Below are 17,234 nucleotides of genomic sequence, written 5' to 3'. Positions count from 1 at the left end.
TCAGGTTCACAATAAATTCAAAGACCAATATTTAAGTTTCAGATGCAAATACTCCGTGCTAACAACCTTGTTCAGAGTTTGTTGGAGTAAATCGGTGCTGCCCCACCAAACAACACCAATAGAGCCTCCTCTGTCTGTGAATGTGTTATTCTTTCACTTGATGGCAAGTTGTTAGAATGAACAAGTGCCTGTTCCCGGGTGGTCTGAGGGTAGGAGAACTCAGACTCTACTAGATTTAAAGTAGTCATTCTCCTGGAATCATGGTAGATTGGGTTTTGGGTTGGTAGTTTTAGAACTTGGGATCATGAAGTTACACATCTGGGGTCCTTCACAGAACAAGATGGCCGGTAGGGAATGTCTTGATAGATGTTTAGACTGATCCTAAGCTGACCTTCATTTATTTCTGGTTGAGGAGCAGCTCGGACAGCAATAAAACGGCCTTCAAATACTTCCAGAAATGTCTGGTGGCTGTTTTTTTTATGGCAGGTTCCTTTGAAAGTTACTTTACACTTGTCCTCCTTCTGAGGTATTGTTTTTGTTTTGTTCTGGGACTAGGGGATACGCTTATCAGTTCAATGGCTTCCCTCCTCTTCTGGATATTAACTTGGCTGATTATTTCTTGACACTGGAGATTTTTTTGCACCGATATGTACTTTACTAGGAGAAAGCCTTTCACTTATGTTGGTTAAGTCAAAACATATGACTCTATATTCTCAATCCTCTATACTTGTGTGCTTTTGGCTGTTGTTAACATATTCTTTTATTTATTGTTAAGATGTATTGAGGGTGCAGGCCTTGCTGAGTCTCAAATCCAGGGTTGTTCCTGTAACAAGCATTTCTCCTTTCCCCACACGTATTTCCTGTTTATATCTGAGGTCTTCTTTATTCAACAAGCTAAGCCATAGGTATCGGAATAATTTGGGTTTGTCTTCAGAATCTAAACAGACTATGCCATATTATTAGCCCATAGATCCGACCAGTAATTCCACTATACGTTTTACTAAAACTATTAAGGATATTCATGAGGAATTAGTAAGGGCTAAGATGAGAGCTCTACTCTTAATTCGCCAAAGTAGACTGCTCCTTTGGTAACACCGGATAGAAGTAATCCATTTGATTGTGTTGCTACTTGTTGAGCCACGGCTAATAGCACTGGGGCACCAAACACTCCAGTTCTGCATAATTTACCAGTGGTATATATGGGAATTAATATGGCTCCTCCCAAAACAAATTTGTGGAGATTAAAATATGTTCTCATGTTGCATGTGTTGTCCATACCTGTTTTCCAATGATACTGCTTAGGTGTCTTTTATGTTTTTCTTTATGGCAAAAGATGCACGTTATTGGGCAACATTCCTGATTTTGAGGCAGAATTCATATCCCAACACATACAATGCCTTCTTTGGTAGTTTGAAGGTGTTTTCTAAAGAGGAAAGGAACCAACTTGGGTTTGTTGGCCTTAAGGCAAGGAGTGCGATAATTAGCATTTTAAATCAATCAACGGCAGAAGCAATTTAGAGAGATGAAGCAGCAGCTGCATTCTGTCATTTTATGAAAGCTGTTGATGAAAAATTACTGGGACCACTATGATAAATAGCCCTATCAATAAGGACATCTTAATCAATCTTGTGCTACCAACAGATTTTTAAAAATGACTCCATGGGAAGGAAAGAAAAAAGATACAATTTGTGCATCACACATTTTCTTGACTTCTATCCATAATGATCAGTTCATTTCCTAGTGCTACACCAACCCCATAAACAGAAAACCATATTCAAATTTGAATGCTATCTCGAAGATTGATAACCTAAACAAAGAGAAAGAATAGGGGAACAACACGTAAGTCTTTATCGTGTTAAATCTGGCCATTCTGTTAGACATTGCCCTAGTATTTTGGAAAACTTGACCACCCAACCTTAAACAGCATTTTAAGATTGAGTGAATTACAGACAGTACCTGATGATGTCATGTACTATGAAACATACAAAAGGTGATGGTAGGAATGCTTGCAATTTGTCTAATCACTGGTAGCAAACCAACCCATTGTTCTTTTGCTCACCATTCCCCCCAGATTGGACCCAGTCAAATGCAAATCAGTCTTGACCCTACTACTCTAGGGAACAGTCCAACCTGAACTGCAAGGCAGGTCATCCTTCAACTAGAACACAAGCATCTAAGGCCTGGTTTTACCCTAGTTAGGAGCGCATCAGCTTGGTTCCAGTGACACAGTGAGCATGTGACCCTCTTCAGGCATACCCATGCCACTTAGGGCGGTACCTGAGACACACAAAATGTGATGGGAGGAATGCTTGCAATTTGTCTAACCACTGCCAATCGCTCTGGGTAGCACCCCATCCCATTGTACTTTCGGTCGCCATTCCCCCTCAGATTGGACCCAGCCAAATGCAAATCAGTCTTGACCTTGCTACTCATAGGAACAGTCCAGCCAGAGCAGCCAAGCCAGGTTCTCCCTGACCCGGAACACAAGCAACCCAGGACCAGTTTCACCCTAGTTATGGTCACATTAGCCGGGCACAGCTTGGATCCAGTGACAGTCAGCATGGGACCACATGTGGGCATGCCTTTGACACTGGAGCTGGTATGAAAGGAAGATAGTTTTCCACATCTTGTATCAATAATATAATAAGATTCCAAATGGAAACACCTTCACCTCTGAAAGGACACTTTGTATGGTAAAACTCCTCCTTCTATGGGAACTAATGACATCCTTGATTTCACACAGATGAAACCAAAGTCTGACATCCAGCATGTAGTTATCTGGACTCTTGCATGTTTGAAGACACCAAGGAATTCCAGCAAAAATAAGTTGACACTCTGAACAAGGGATGCTGAATGTGATGTAATAAACAGGAGCACATTCAGCCTTTTTTTTCTTCTGAAAGCTGCTCAAACTACCAGTAAGATTTACTTTTAGTTCTGTTTTTTAACTTTAGGCACATAATTGACCACCTCTGTCAAGTTTCCTCCGATCATTGTTAGTTCACTCATTGACATATTAGGGTCAAACCTTAGATATATTTAGAACAGTATAGAGTCAATAAAATAAACTAGAATTTATTTAGTAATTTATATGTCTGGCTTAAAAGTGCAACTGTTGCCTGGCCTTATGTGCTCAACAAAAAAAACTTACAGAGCTCTACTAAGAGAAGGCCAAAGGCCTCACCCACATGTTGGTTTCCCTAAGTACAGAATTTAATTGCGCCAACTTTTCTTTCACAAAAAAGACTCCTTGCATTTAACTTTTTGGCTTGTGGCAAAGTTTATACTAGATGCAGCAGGACTGGGTTAGTTATGGTACCAATACCTAATCTCTTTGTAAAATGTTACGATTAAGGCACCAAGTCTGACATATTTATTGTAAAAAGGGTATATCAAAGTAGATTGGCGTTTAAGTGTAGATTGTTATTACTCTCTATTAAACACTACATAAAGGTATTTTGTTCCATTGCATCTCACTGATCAACAAAATAGGGAATAATTTTTGTGTTGGTCGCCCAGTGTGACAAACCATAGATATAGACGGTTTCCTCTGTGAGATTCTGTTAGGCCATCTTAGGACAGGAACCTCTAATAGTTGCTCTTTTAACCCCTTGTATGCTAGTGACGGAACCGTTCAGTCACAAGCCACGGGTGAGCTGTGCTTGTGACGGAACGGTTCCGTCACGGCCCGCTCGGCGCGCCTGCGCGGCGCGTTCCATTGAGCGGGCGCGTTCGTGACGGAACCGTTCCGTCACAAGCACAGCTCGCCCGCGAGCCGCGACGGAGTGGTTCTGTCACAGGCACGTGACCACCGCGCGGCCGCCCTACCCCCTTAGTACTGCCGAGGAATAGCCGCCGCAGCGAAGGGGCTAAATCTCCATATGATGTTTTTGTGTGTTCATTGGGTGCTACAGCATCTACTGGCTTTATTAAATGTATTGCCGCACCAGTTACCCTAATTCTTGTAGTGTTGGACTTGATCCTCTCTGCATGGTCACCCCAATCATTTTGCCTTCCTTTCTTGAGCCATTTTTTGTAGGATTTTAGGACTCTGTGCACTTTACCACTGCTAGTCAGTGCTAAAGTCCTAGTGCTCTCACCCTAAAACATTGTACAATTGTCTTAAACCTGATTGCTACATTTAATTTACTGGCAGGTTCCTAGTACATGGCACTACAGGTACGGTAACTGCTACTCGTGGGCCTCCACACTCATTGTGTCACCATCTAAAGTGTCTTTTTAAAACATGCAAAAGGGCTACCATTGCAGCCTGCAGTGCAGTTTTAAACTCCTAATTCAACTTGACTGAATAATCCTTTTGCCAGGCCTAAACTTGCCTTCTTAATACATATGTCACCTCTAAGATAACCCATAAACAGCCCACTGGCTGCATCTGAACGTAGGACCTGTGTTTTGAGTATTACATTTCCTAGTGGTGAAAAACTCGTACATGTGTTTTTCACTACTTTACCTCTCACATAGGATAAGATTGGTTTACCTTATTACATTTAATAATGGTGTGTAAACAACTTATTGCCATAACATCCCTGGTGGCACTGGTAGCTTTATAATGTATATTTTTCAATGATTTCCTGTTTCTGTTACTTATCTCTGGTGGCAGCACTAAAAACAGAGCTCTGAACAATCTAGAAAACCCAGGGCTGGTTTACATGAGGCTCGCACGAGTGCTCCCCAACGTGTTCAGAAGTTGGCCTCTTATCGTACCCAGCCACACTGGCTCCAATAGCCACAAGTGCTTCTGGCTGCCATGTGCAGAAGTGGCTATAAAAGCTGATCCACATTCACGGTGGTACATGCAGCCGAGGCCGGTAGTGGGAGTACCTGCCGGGAGGTGACCTGGGGAGGGACAGGATGGGGGGTAGTAATGTATGGGTTACGGACCTTAACAGGTAAGTAAACATATAAATGAATAAAACTAATTTTGCTGTGTGCACTGCATCAACAAATGCGATGCAGTGCGCGCAACAATTTTTATTTATTTATATGTTTACTTACCTGTTAAGGTACGTAATCCATACATTACTACTCCCCAGCCTGCCTCTCCCCCTCCCTACGTCACCGCCCAGCAGGTACTCCCACTACCGGCCGCGGCTGGGTACATGGCCTTGTTGCTTCTGCTCCACGGTGGTGCATGGCCTTGTTTCGTCTGCTCCAGTTACCTGCGCTTGATCACAGCTCCCGCAGCAACTTCTGCTATGACTTCATGACACCGAATCCTCCTCCGATGATCTACAGCAGCTTCAGACTACAGTCTTTGCAGACTTCTGTTTGATGCAAGACAAAAGATAAGAATAAACAACTAAAGGAACAGGATTTTATCAAAAGCATAGCATGGCGCACCCCCAACCTAATTACTATTATTAGCACTATAGAGACTTGTATTTACAATAAGAGACAAAGGCCTTGATTGTTGAAATATGTAGCTATCACAAGCGGTACACAGTCAAAATATCGAGTATTAAATATCGACCTACCAAAATATCGTGTTTGAAATTTCGAAGGTGCAGAATATCGATATCAAGAATATCGTTGGACAGAATATCGACCCTAAGGTAAGTAATATCGAAATTCTTTATGTCGATGTAAGTAATATCGAAGTTAGTAATATCGATAGCATATATATCGATGTCACTAATTTCGATGACACTAATATCGATATTTGTATTATTTTTTTGTTTTTTATTATGTATGTGTCATATGTTTAACTTAAGTATTTAAAATAATTAATATTATATGTGTATTGATTTTATATATTAATGAATCTATTTATAAGCAAATTATATGTTTTAGTACCAGAGCAGGTTGTGGGTTTATAGGGGAATAGGGTGGGGAAGTAATTTAATTATGTTAAATTGATTATTAATTAGTAGGATTTATTAATAAATTGTAATTAATTGGTAATTATTTTTAATTCTTGGAAATTAATTTTAATTAATTGATTAATTGATAAATATGTTCTGTAGTGGGTTATGGGTTTATAGGGAAATAGGTTGGGAAGTAACATAATTAAGTTAAATTGATTAATAATTAATAGTTATTATTAATTATTTTTAAATAATTGGTAATTTCATTTAATTAATTGGTAATTCATTTGAATTAATTGATTAATTGATAAATATGTTCTGTAGCGGGTTGTGGGTTTATAGGGGAATAGGGTGGGAAGTAATTTAATTATGTTAAATTAATTATTAATTAGTAAGAATTATAAATTCATTTTAATTAATTGGTAAATAATTTTAACTAATTGGTAAATCATTTTCATTAATTGGCAAAAAAATGTATTTAATTCATAAATAGATAAATGTGTTCTGTTGCGGGTAGTGGCTTTATAGGGGAATATGGTGGGAAGTAATTTAAATGTAATTAAGTAATAATGTTTTAAAAATGACTGTTTTGTTAATAATATAATTGTTAATTAATTATTAATTGGTAAATAAATATTATAAAATGATATTTTCTAATATTTATTTTTGGTTAAATATATTTAGCTAATCAGGTTCTTTTTTATAATTATGTATAGGTATTGTATATGGTTTACATTTATTTAACAGTTTATATTTTTATTATTAAAAAAGCTTTTATTTATAAGTATGTTATTTTGACCCCTACGCTATTCAACACTTTCCCTACTGTTGCACTCTGGAGTAGGAATAGTAATTGTTACCCCTACGCTATCTAACGTTTTCCCTACTGTTGCACTGTCTGGAGTGGGAATAGTAATTTTTAATCCTACGCTATCCAACACTTTCCCTACTGTTGCACTCTCTGGAGTGGAAATAGTAATTTTTACCCCTACGCTATCCAACGCTTTCCCTACTGTTGCACTCTCTGGAGTGGGAATATGTATTTTTACCCCTACACTATCCAACGCTTTCCCTACTGTTGCACTCTCTGGAGTGGGAACAGTAATTTTTACTCCTACGCTATCCAACGCTTTCCCTACTGATGCACTCTCTGAAGTGGGAATAGTAATTTTTACTCCTACGCTATCCAACGCTTTCCCTATTGTTGCACTCTCTGGAGTGGGAATAGTAATTTGTACCCCTACGCTATCCAACGCTTTCCCTACTGTTGCACTCTCTGGAGTGGGAATAGTAATTTTTATCCTACGCTATCCAACGCTTTCCCTACTGTTGAACTCTCTGGAGTGGGAATAGTCATTTTTACCCCTACGCTATCCAACGCTTTCCCTACTGTTGCACTCTCTAGAATGGGAATAGTAATTTTCACTCCTACGCTATCCAACGCTTTCCCTACCTTTGCACTCTCTGGAATGGGAATAGTAATTTTTACTCCTACGCTATCCAACACTTTCCCTACTGTTGCACTCTCCGGAGTGGGAATAGTAATTTTTACCCCTACGCTATCCAACGCTTTCCCTACTGTTGCACTCTCTGGAGTGGGAATAGTAATTTTTACTTCTACGCTATCCAACGCTTTCCCTACTGTTGCCCTCTCTGGAGTGGGAATAGTAATTTTTACTCCTACGCTATCCAACGCTTTCCCTACTGTTGCACTCTCTGGAGTGCGAATAGTAGTTTTTACCCCTACGCTATCCAAAGCTTTCCCTACTGTTGCACTCTCTGGAGTGGGAATAGTAGTTTTTACCCCTACGCTATCCAAAGCTTTCCCTACTGTTTCACTCTCTGGAGTGGGAATAGTAATTTTAACTCCTACGCTATCCAACGCTTTCTCTACTGTTGCACTCTGTGGAGTGGGAATAGTAATTTTTACTCTTACGCTATCCATTGCTTTCCCTACTGTTGCACTCTCTGGAGTGGGAATAATAATTTTTATCTCCAACGCTATCCAACGCTTTCCCTACTGTTGCACTCTTTGGAGTGGGAATAGTAATTTTTACCCCTACGCTATCCAACGCTTTCCCTACTGTTGCACTCTCTGGAGTGGGCATAGTAATTTTTACTCCTACGCTATCTAACGCTTTTCCTACTGTTGCACTCTGTGGAGTGGAAATAGTAATTTTTACTCTTACGCTATCCAATGCTTTCCCTACTGTTGCACTCTCTGGTGTGGTAATAGTAATTTTTACTCCTACGCTATCCAACGCTTTCCCTACTGTTGCACTCTCTGGAGTGGTAATAGTAATTTTTACCCCTACGCTATCCAACGCTTTCCCTACTGTTGCACTCTCTGGAGTGGGAATAGTAATTTTTACTCCTACGCTATCCAACGCTTTCCCTACTGTTGCACTCTGTGGAGTGGGAATAGTCATTTTTACTCTTACGCTATCCAATGCTTTCCCTACTGTTGCACTCTCTGGAGTGGGAATAGTAATTTTTACTCCTACACTATCCAACACTTTCCCTACTGTTGCACTCTCTGGAGTAGGAATAGTAATTTTTACCCCTCTGCTATCCATCGCTTTCCCTACTGCTGCACTCTCTGAAGTGGGAATAGTAATTTTTACCCCTACGCTATCCAACGCTTTCCCTACTGTTGCACTCTCTGGAGTGGGAATAGTAATTTTTACTCCTACGCTATCCAACGATCTCTCTACTGTTGCACTCTGTGGAGTGGGAATAGTAATTTTTCCTCTTACGCTATCCAACACTTTCCCTACTGTTGCACTCTCTGGAGTGGGAATAGTAATTTTTACCCTTACGCTATCCAACGTTTTATATAATTAATTTTTAAAATAATAAAAGTATATTTATTTTTTATATTTTTTACATTTTATTTATGTTATTGTTTTATGTTTTTAAATGTATGTGTAATTTAGAATATATGTTATTAATTTATGAATTAGTAAAATAATTATTACAACTTATTGTTCAGTAGATATATATTATATATTTACTGTATATATTTAATTAATGTATTATTATTATATATGTATTATTTATTAATTTTATGAGGATATTAGAACATTGTCACTAGAGGACAGAATGTTCTAACAAAAAAAAACACAGCCTTTTGGAAGCGTGAGGGGATTGAAATCCCCTCAGGTTCCCTGAAGCCTTTGTTCACAGCCAGAGCTGTAAACAAAGAAACATTGGAATGTTGGAGCTCCAGGCTTATACCAGCCATTATAAGCGCAGAGCACTCCATTGTTTTCAATAGAGTTCCCAACATTCCAATGCTCTAAATCTCCATATGATGTTTTTGTTTGTTCATTGGGTGCTACAGCATCTTCTGGCTTTATTAAATGTATTGCCGCACCAGTTACCCTAATTCTTGTAGTGTTGGACTTGATCCTCTCTGCATGGTCACCCCAATCATTTTGCCTTCCTTTCTTGAGCCATTTTTTGTAGGATTTTAGGACTCTGTGCACTTTACCACTGCTAGTCAGTGCTAAAGGCCTAGTGCTCTCACCCTAAAACATTGTACAATTGTCTTAAACCTGATTGCTACATTTAATTTACTGGCAGGTTCCTAGTACATGGCACTACAGGTACGGTAACTGCTACTCGTGGGCCTTCACACTCATTGTGTCACCATCTAAAGTGTCTTTTTAAAACATGCAAAAGGGCTACCATTGCAGCCGGCAGTGCAGTTTTAAACTCCTAATTCAACTTGACTGAATAATCCTTTTGCCAGGCCTAAACCTGCCTTCTTAATACATATGTCACCTCTAAGATAACCCATAAACAGCCCACTGGCTGCATCTGAACGTAGGACCTGTGTTTTGAGTATTACATTTCCTAGTGGTGAAAAACTCCTAAATGTGTTTTTCACTACTTTACCTCTCACATAGGATAAGATTGGTTTACCTTATTTCATTTAATAATGGTGTGTAAACAACTTATTGCCATAACATCACTGGTGGCACTGGTAGCTTTATAATGTATATTTTTCAATGATTTCCTGTTTCTGTTACTTATCTCCGGTGGTAGCACTAAAAACAGAGCTCTGAACAATCTAGAAAACCCAGGGCTGGTTTACATGAGGCTCGCACGACTGCTCACCAACGTGTTCAGAAGTTGGCCTCTTATCGTACCCAGCCACACTGGCTCTAATAGCCACAAGTGCTTCTGGCTGCCATGTGCAGAAGTGGCTATAAAAGCTGATCCACATTCACGGTGGTACATGCAGCCGAGGCCGGTAGTGGGAGTACCTGCCGGGAGGTGAAGTGGGGAGGGACAGGGTGGGGGGTAGTAATGTATGGGTTACGGACCTTAACAGGTAAGTAAACATATAAATGAATAAAACTAATTTTGTTGTGTGCACTGCATCACCAAATGCGATGCAGTGCGCGCAACAATTTTTTTAATTTATATGTTTACTTACCTGTTAAGGTCCGTAATCCATACATTACTACTCCCCAGCCTGCCTCTCCCCCTCCCTACGTCACCGCCCAGCAGGTACTCCCACTACCGGCCGCGGCTGGGTACATGGCCTTGTTGCTTCTGCTCCACGGTGGTGCATGGCCTTGTTTCATCTGCTCCAGTTACCTGCGCTTGATTACAGCTCCCGCAGCAACTTCTGCTATGACTTCATGACACTGACTCCTCCTCCGATGATCTACAGCAGCTTCAGACTACAGTCTTTGCAGACTTCTGTTTGATGCAAGACAAAAGATAAGAATAAACAACTAAAGGAACAGGATTTTATCAAAAGCATAGCATGGCGCACCCCTAACCTAATTACTATTATTAGCACTATAGAGACTTGTATTTACAATAAGAGACAAAGGCCTAGATTGTTGAAATATGTAGCTATCACAAGCGGTACACAGTCAAAATATCGAGTATTAAATATCGACCTACCAAAATATTGTGTTTGAAATTTTGAAGGTGCAGAATATCGATGTCAAGAATATCGTTGGACAGAAAATCGACCCTAAGGTAAGTAATATCGAAATTCTTTATGTCGATGTAAGTAATATCGAAGTTAGTAATATCGATAGCATATATATCGATGTCACTAATTTCAATGACACTAATATCGATATTTGTATTATTGTTTTGTTTTTTATTATGTATGTGTTATATGTTTAACTTAAGTATTTAAAATAATTAATATTATATGTGTATTAATTTTATATATTAATGAATCTATTTATAAGCAAATTATAAGTTTTAGTACCAGAGCAGGTTGTGGGTTTATAGGGGAATAGGGTGGGAAGTAATTTAATTATGTTAAATTGATTATTAATTAGTAGGATTTATTAATAAATTGTAATTAATTGGTATTTATTTTTAATTAGTTGGAAATTAATTTTAATTAATTGATTAATTGATTAATATGTTCTGTAGCGTGTTATGGGTTTATAGGGAAATAGGTTGGGAAGTAATATAATTAAGTTAAATTAATTAATAATGAATAGGTATTAATAATTAATTTTAAATAATTGGTAATTTCATTTATTTAATTGGTAATTCATTTGAATTAATTGATTAATTGATAAATATGTTCTGTAGCGGGTTGTGGGTTTATAGGGGAATAGGGTGGGAAGTAATTTAATTATGTTAAATTAATGATTAATTAGTAGTTATTATTAAATAATTTTAAATATTGGTAAATAAATGTAATTAATTGGTATTTAATTTTAATTAATTGATTAATTGATATATATGTTCTGTAGCGGGTTGTGGGTTTATAGGGGAATAGGGTGGGAAGTAATTTAATTATGTTTAATTAATTATTAATTAGTAAGAATTATAAATTAATTTTAATTAATTGGTAATTAATTTTAATTAATTGGTAAATAATTTTAATTAATTGGCAAATAATTTTATTTAATTCATAAATAGATAAATGTGTTCTGTTGCAGGTAGTGGCTTTATAGGGGAATATGGTGGGAAGTAATTTAAATGTAATTAAGTAATAATGTTTTAAAAATAATTGTTTTGTTAATAATATAATTGTTAATTAATTTTTAATTGGTAAATAAATATTATAAAATGATATTTTCTAATATTTATTTTTGGTTAAATATATTTAGCTAATCAGGTTTTTTATAATTATGTATAGGTATTGTATATGGTTTATATTTATTTAATAGTTTATATTTTTATTATTAAAAAAGCTTTTATTTATAAGTATGTTATTTTAACCCCTACGCTATTCAACACTTTCAATACTGTTGCACTCTCTGGAGTTGGAATAGTAATTGGTACCCCTACGCTATCCAACGCTTTCTCTACTGTTGCACTCCCCGGAGTGGGAATAGTAATTGTTACCCCTACTCTATCTAACGTTTTCCCTACTGTTGCACTGTCTGGAGTGGGAATAGTAATTTTTACTCCTACGCTATCCAACGCTTTCCCTACTGTTGCACTCTGTGGAGTGGGAATAGTAATTTTTACTCTTACGCTATCCAATGCTTTCCCTACTGTTGCCATCTCTGGAGTAGGAATAGTACGTTTTTACTCCTACGCTATCCATCGCTTTCCCTACTGTTGCACTCTCTGGAGTGGGAATAGTAATTTTTACCCCTACGCTATCCAACGCTTTCCCTACTGTTGCACTCTCTGGAGTGGGAATAGTAATTTTTACTCCTTCGCTATCCAACGATCACTCTACTGTTGCACTCTGTGGAGTGGGAATAGTAATTTTTACTCTTACGCTATCCAATGCTTTCCCTACTGTTGCACTCTCTGGAGTGGCAATAGTAATTTATACTCCTACGCTATCCAACACTTTCCCTACTGTTGCACTCTCTGAAGTGGGAATAGTAATTTTTACCCTTACGCTATCCAACGTTTTATATAATTAATTTTTAAAATAATAAAAGTATATTTATTTTTTTATATATTTTATATTTTATTTATGTTATTGTTTTATGTTTGTAAATGTATGTGTAATTTAGAATATATTTTATTAATTTATGAATTAGTAAAATAATTATTACAACTTATTGCTCAGTACATGTATAGGCATTTATATAGCGCACTACTTACCCGTAGGGTCCCAAGGCGCTTTGACTGCTGCGAAACCCTTCCTGGCTTCCCTGAGAGATGGTCCCTTAATGGGTATCTCCAGGGTGAGACCAGGCATCCCCGGCAGTCTGGTGGGGCCGTTAGTGAAGATGAGGCAAGCTAATGCCCAGAGTTGCCGAGTGTGATCGCTGATCAGAGTGGGCACCGAGGCGAGAGAATTTTCGAGTCCGCTGACCCTGGTCCAGAAACCTGCCGCGCCGGGAATCGAACCCTGGTCCCGGGCTGTCCTCTGCTCTCGGGTCTGCCGCCTCTAACCAGTGAGCCACACTACTTCACATATATATTATATATTTACTGTATATATTTAATTAATGTATTATTATTATATATGTATTATTTATTAATTTTAAACATTATTAGATACTTTAACTATGTAGATTTTATTTATTAGTGTTATTTACTTTATTTTACATTTATATTTTAAAAGACAAAAAAAAACGATATTTTTAACATCGATATTTTTAACATCTATAATATTACAGTTGTCTCCTTAATGTTTTTGCACTTTATGGCACAGAACGTTTGAATTACCAAAAGTGTGACTGACATGCTGTATTTAAACAGAAATTTCCCCTTGAGATAATTTGTCTCTTTTCCCTCTTCCTGCCTCCTGTTCAATCCCACAGGCTTTTATACAAACAATCAGGCAAAAAGTAAATTTGATAGTCCTGAAGATGATCCCAATTAATTTTTGGAGATAGGGATCGAAACGTCACGTCGACTGTTTTAACAGTACTGCTTCTTTCGATTGTGTAACATGCTTTGCAGTTACTGTTGGTTTGAGCTTACACAAGATTACATTGTATTGTAAGCCACCTCCAATCTGTTTGCCCGTTATTCGGTTGATTTTTCAAAAATCATTAACTACCCGAGGTCCGCAACTACCTATACGGGTTCCCTTGTTTTTTATAATGGTGGGAATGGGGTGGGGCAGGGTGGGGGTAGTAATGTATGGATTACGGAGTTTAGCAGGTAAGTAAACATAAAAATAAATAAAACAAATTTTGTTGAGCGCACTGCATCGCATTTGGTGATGCAGTGCGCGCAACAAAATACCATTTTATTTATTTATATGTTTATTTACCTACTAAACTGCATAATCCACCCATTACTACCCCCCACCCTGCCCTTCCCCCTCCTCACGTCACCGCCCTGCAGGAAATCCTACAGCCGACCGCGGCTGAACCTAAACAACCGTAAGCAACAAAAAGATAATGTGTGCAATAAATAAAACTACCTTTTTTCTTCCAGCAGAAGAAAAAAAAACCTGTGTCAAGAAGAAGCTTGCTGAAAAAAAGAAAACTTCACCAAACAAGATACAAGTAAGTTTTCAAAAAAACGAAAATGTCTGTTTAATTGTACACTAATAAACATTTTTTATAATCGTTTTTCTATGTTCAATGATAATAGTAAATAAAGACATAATGACAGAGCTGCAAAATTTATAACATCACAGAAGGGGAAACTTTTACTATGTTACGTGGGATACACATACAGTCAAGAAAATGAATCTGTTTAACCAATTAATTGGCAATGTACCAAATATTAGTCTAATACATGTAATCGGAGGGCAAGTACCAGAGAAAATGTAAAAGAACACAAACACATTCTCAATGTAAATAGAACATAAACATGTAATAGAAGTGAGATAAGTATTAGAAAATATAAGAGAAGCAGGCACTAGTTCCCAAGAACCTACAGCAGAAATATGTAAAGATATACTACCCTACATAAGAGAACATAGTACAGGCCTCCATTTACCATGATTACCAACCTTAAACACCTTATAACTCAAACTATAGGGCCACCAGCGACACCCTACCTGCTCCTAAAACATTTAGAGATATTAACATCCCACTAAAGCTCACAATGGTCTACAGAGAGGAGCAATTCCTATTATAAGACAATAAATGCCATGACAAACATATACTCGTATTTGCTGCGCCCCAAACTATTCCATCAACTTTACACCATACATGGTGAATTTTCAAAAAAACGAACATACCTTTTGTCTGCGCATTAATTCCAAAAAAACTAAACAGTACCTACATGGAACTGCTAAACCAGATTAAGCAGGAAACAAACAACTGATATCCGTCCAAAAATATTATTGACTTCAAGCTATTATCCAATCTACACTAAAAGTGTACCCCACACAGCTATACAGGGATGATACTTTGGGTCTGATTATGAATACAGCGGTCCATATGAGTCCATATAAATTGTTTTAACTATAGAAAAAAGCCCACAAAATTTCAAAAATGTAGGTTCGAAAAATTCCAATCCCTCAAGGAAATCTACAGTTTGTAGGTTCCATATAAAATCTGAAAGATAGTATAAAAAAAGAACAGCTCCAGGAAACCTGAGAAACAAGAAAATCTATATTAAATAAACAGGTTTACAATAAATGAATTCAGATCTCCTTTAAAAACAAAATGTATTTCCGACTTCCCTTAGAACAGTCCAGGAAAAATGAAACCTGCAAAAAATAGACCACCTTCCTGCATAAAACACTATGGGCATCATTAAGATCGTGACGGAAAACGGGACCGCCCGCCATATGTGTGGTGGTCCAATGGGAGAGATTAGCATGCGCCCGCCACACTGGCGGGGGTATCATGCATTTTTAACTTTGCGGCAGGCGGTGCTTTCAGCAGCCCCTGCCGCAATGGTAGAAATGCATGTTGTGCATTTGCATGCACAAAGTGGCAGGCACCGCGCGGTGCCTGCCGTATTGTGCATGCAAATGCAGGGGGGTACCATAGGTACACCCCATGTGCACCACCCACCCCTCCAACTACCTGGGCGCTCACAATGGGCCCCCAATTGTGTACTCTTTATGCCTTTCCATGGGAGGCTGCTCTCCGCCTGCATACTAATACGGATGGCGGTGTCTAGCAGACACCGCCACCATTATTAAACCCTTTTCAGCTTGGTTGAATCGTTGTCCGGGCCGAAAAGCGGCCAATGGTCTTCCCGTCCACCGGGGTCCCCCCCGCCATACTAATATGGAGGGGGGAAATGGGTGGCAGCGGGGTAGGATGTAGGGCGGATCGCCACCGCCATGCAGGCGGTGGCGATCTCCCCTACTTCTTAATGGACCCCTTTATTACCACATATATACATGCATAATATTACTCTACACAAAACTAGTCAGTAATACATACACTACACATGACTTACATTAAAAAACATTTTAATTCCTACAACACATACTATACCTGTGCAACACCAAAGAGACTCCAAAAACACGATAAAACTAACCCTGGGCGGTGAACTCCACGCTGCTTGTGGAGGTTACCGCACTCAGTTCCCAAAAACTCGCACAGTGGAGCAGAGTTTTTTTCCTCGCTCCTGTTCACCAATGTCAAGTTGGTGAGTGCGAGCGAGGAAAATCCACCTCCCGGCAAGATTTTTTCTCGCTCGCGTATGCTTGCAACTGCTGGTGTTGAGAAACTGCCCGTTCGCGCTGAGAAAGCTGCTGCTCGAGTAACAATCTACTCGAGTGGGAGAAAAGGTAAGCTTGTGCTTTGCTTGGTGCTGTTGACATCGATAGCACAGTGTGGACAAGCATCCGGCACTGTGCAATCACCGCAAACAGCATTTTTCTACCGTTCTCCATCGCTTGCGGAGCTCCGCATAGTGCAGCAGAGTTTTTTTGCACTACGCGTAGCTTCGCTTAGTGCAACTCCGCGAACTCCGTCCTGGGTTAAATAAAACACACAATAAACTCACCAATAGCACTACACATATTATATACACAACTCTCCTACCTCCTCACACCTTAGAAATACCTTAAAAATGGCCAAATATAAACGTATGTTTACTGACAAAGAAAATTTTTGTAAAAGGTAGAAAAAAATGGCTGCCTAATAAAAGTAAGAAAAAGACTATCCCCCAATAGCCACCACCCCCCTCTTATACAGCCAAACTTCACAGCCCTTTGTACCGCATATCCAGTCTTGGTTTTCTGTTTAGCTTTCTGTTATTTCTCAATGTCTGTTGCATTTTGTTCATAACCAGAGCTCTCAAACTCATTTTTTACAGAGAGCCGGCACAACTGCACCAAACTTATAATCAGGCTCTTGATTCTCTTCCAGGACGGTAAGTGAAACTAATGCACCTCATTTTTGTTGTGGTGTAGCAGAGGAGCTTTCTCCACAAGCAAAAAGGTTTTTGCACAGGAGGCTCCATTCTCGATGCACATATTGTAATGCTAAATAGAACCCTTCAGAAGGGGAGTAGTGGCCTGCAGGAATATAGTCACATAACATTCCCAGTAATATGCCTAGTCATCAGCACCTGGCACAA

The sequence above is a fragment of the Lissotriton vulgaris genome, chromosome 2_1 (genome assembly GCF_964263255.1).
Source record: "Lissotriton vulgaris chromosome 2_1, aLisVul1.2, whole genome shotgun sequence".
Classification (NCBI taxonomy): Eukaryota; Metazoa; Chordata; class Amphibia; order Caudata; family Salamandridae; genus Lissotriton; species Lissotriton vulgaris.
Note: the sequence above shows the minus strand (reverse complement) of the source record.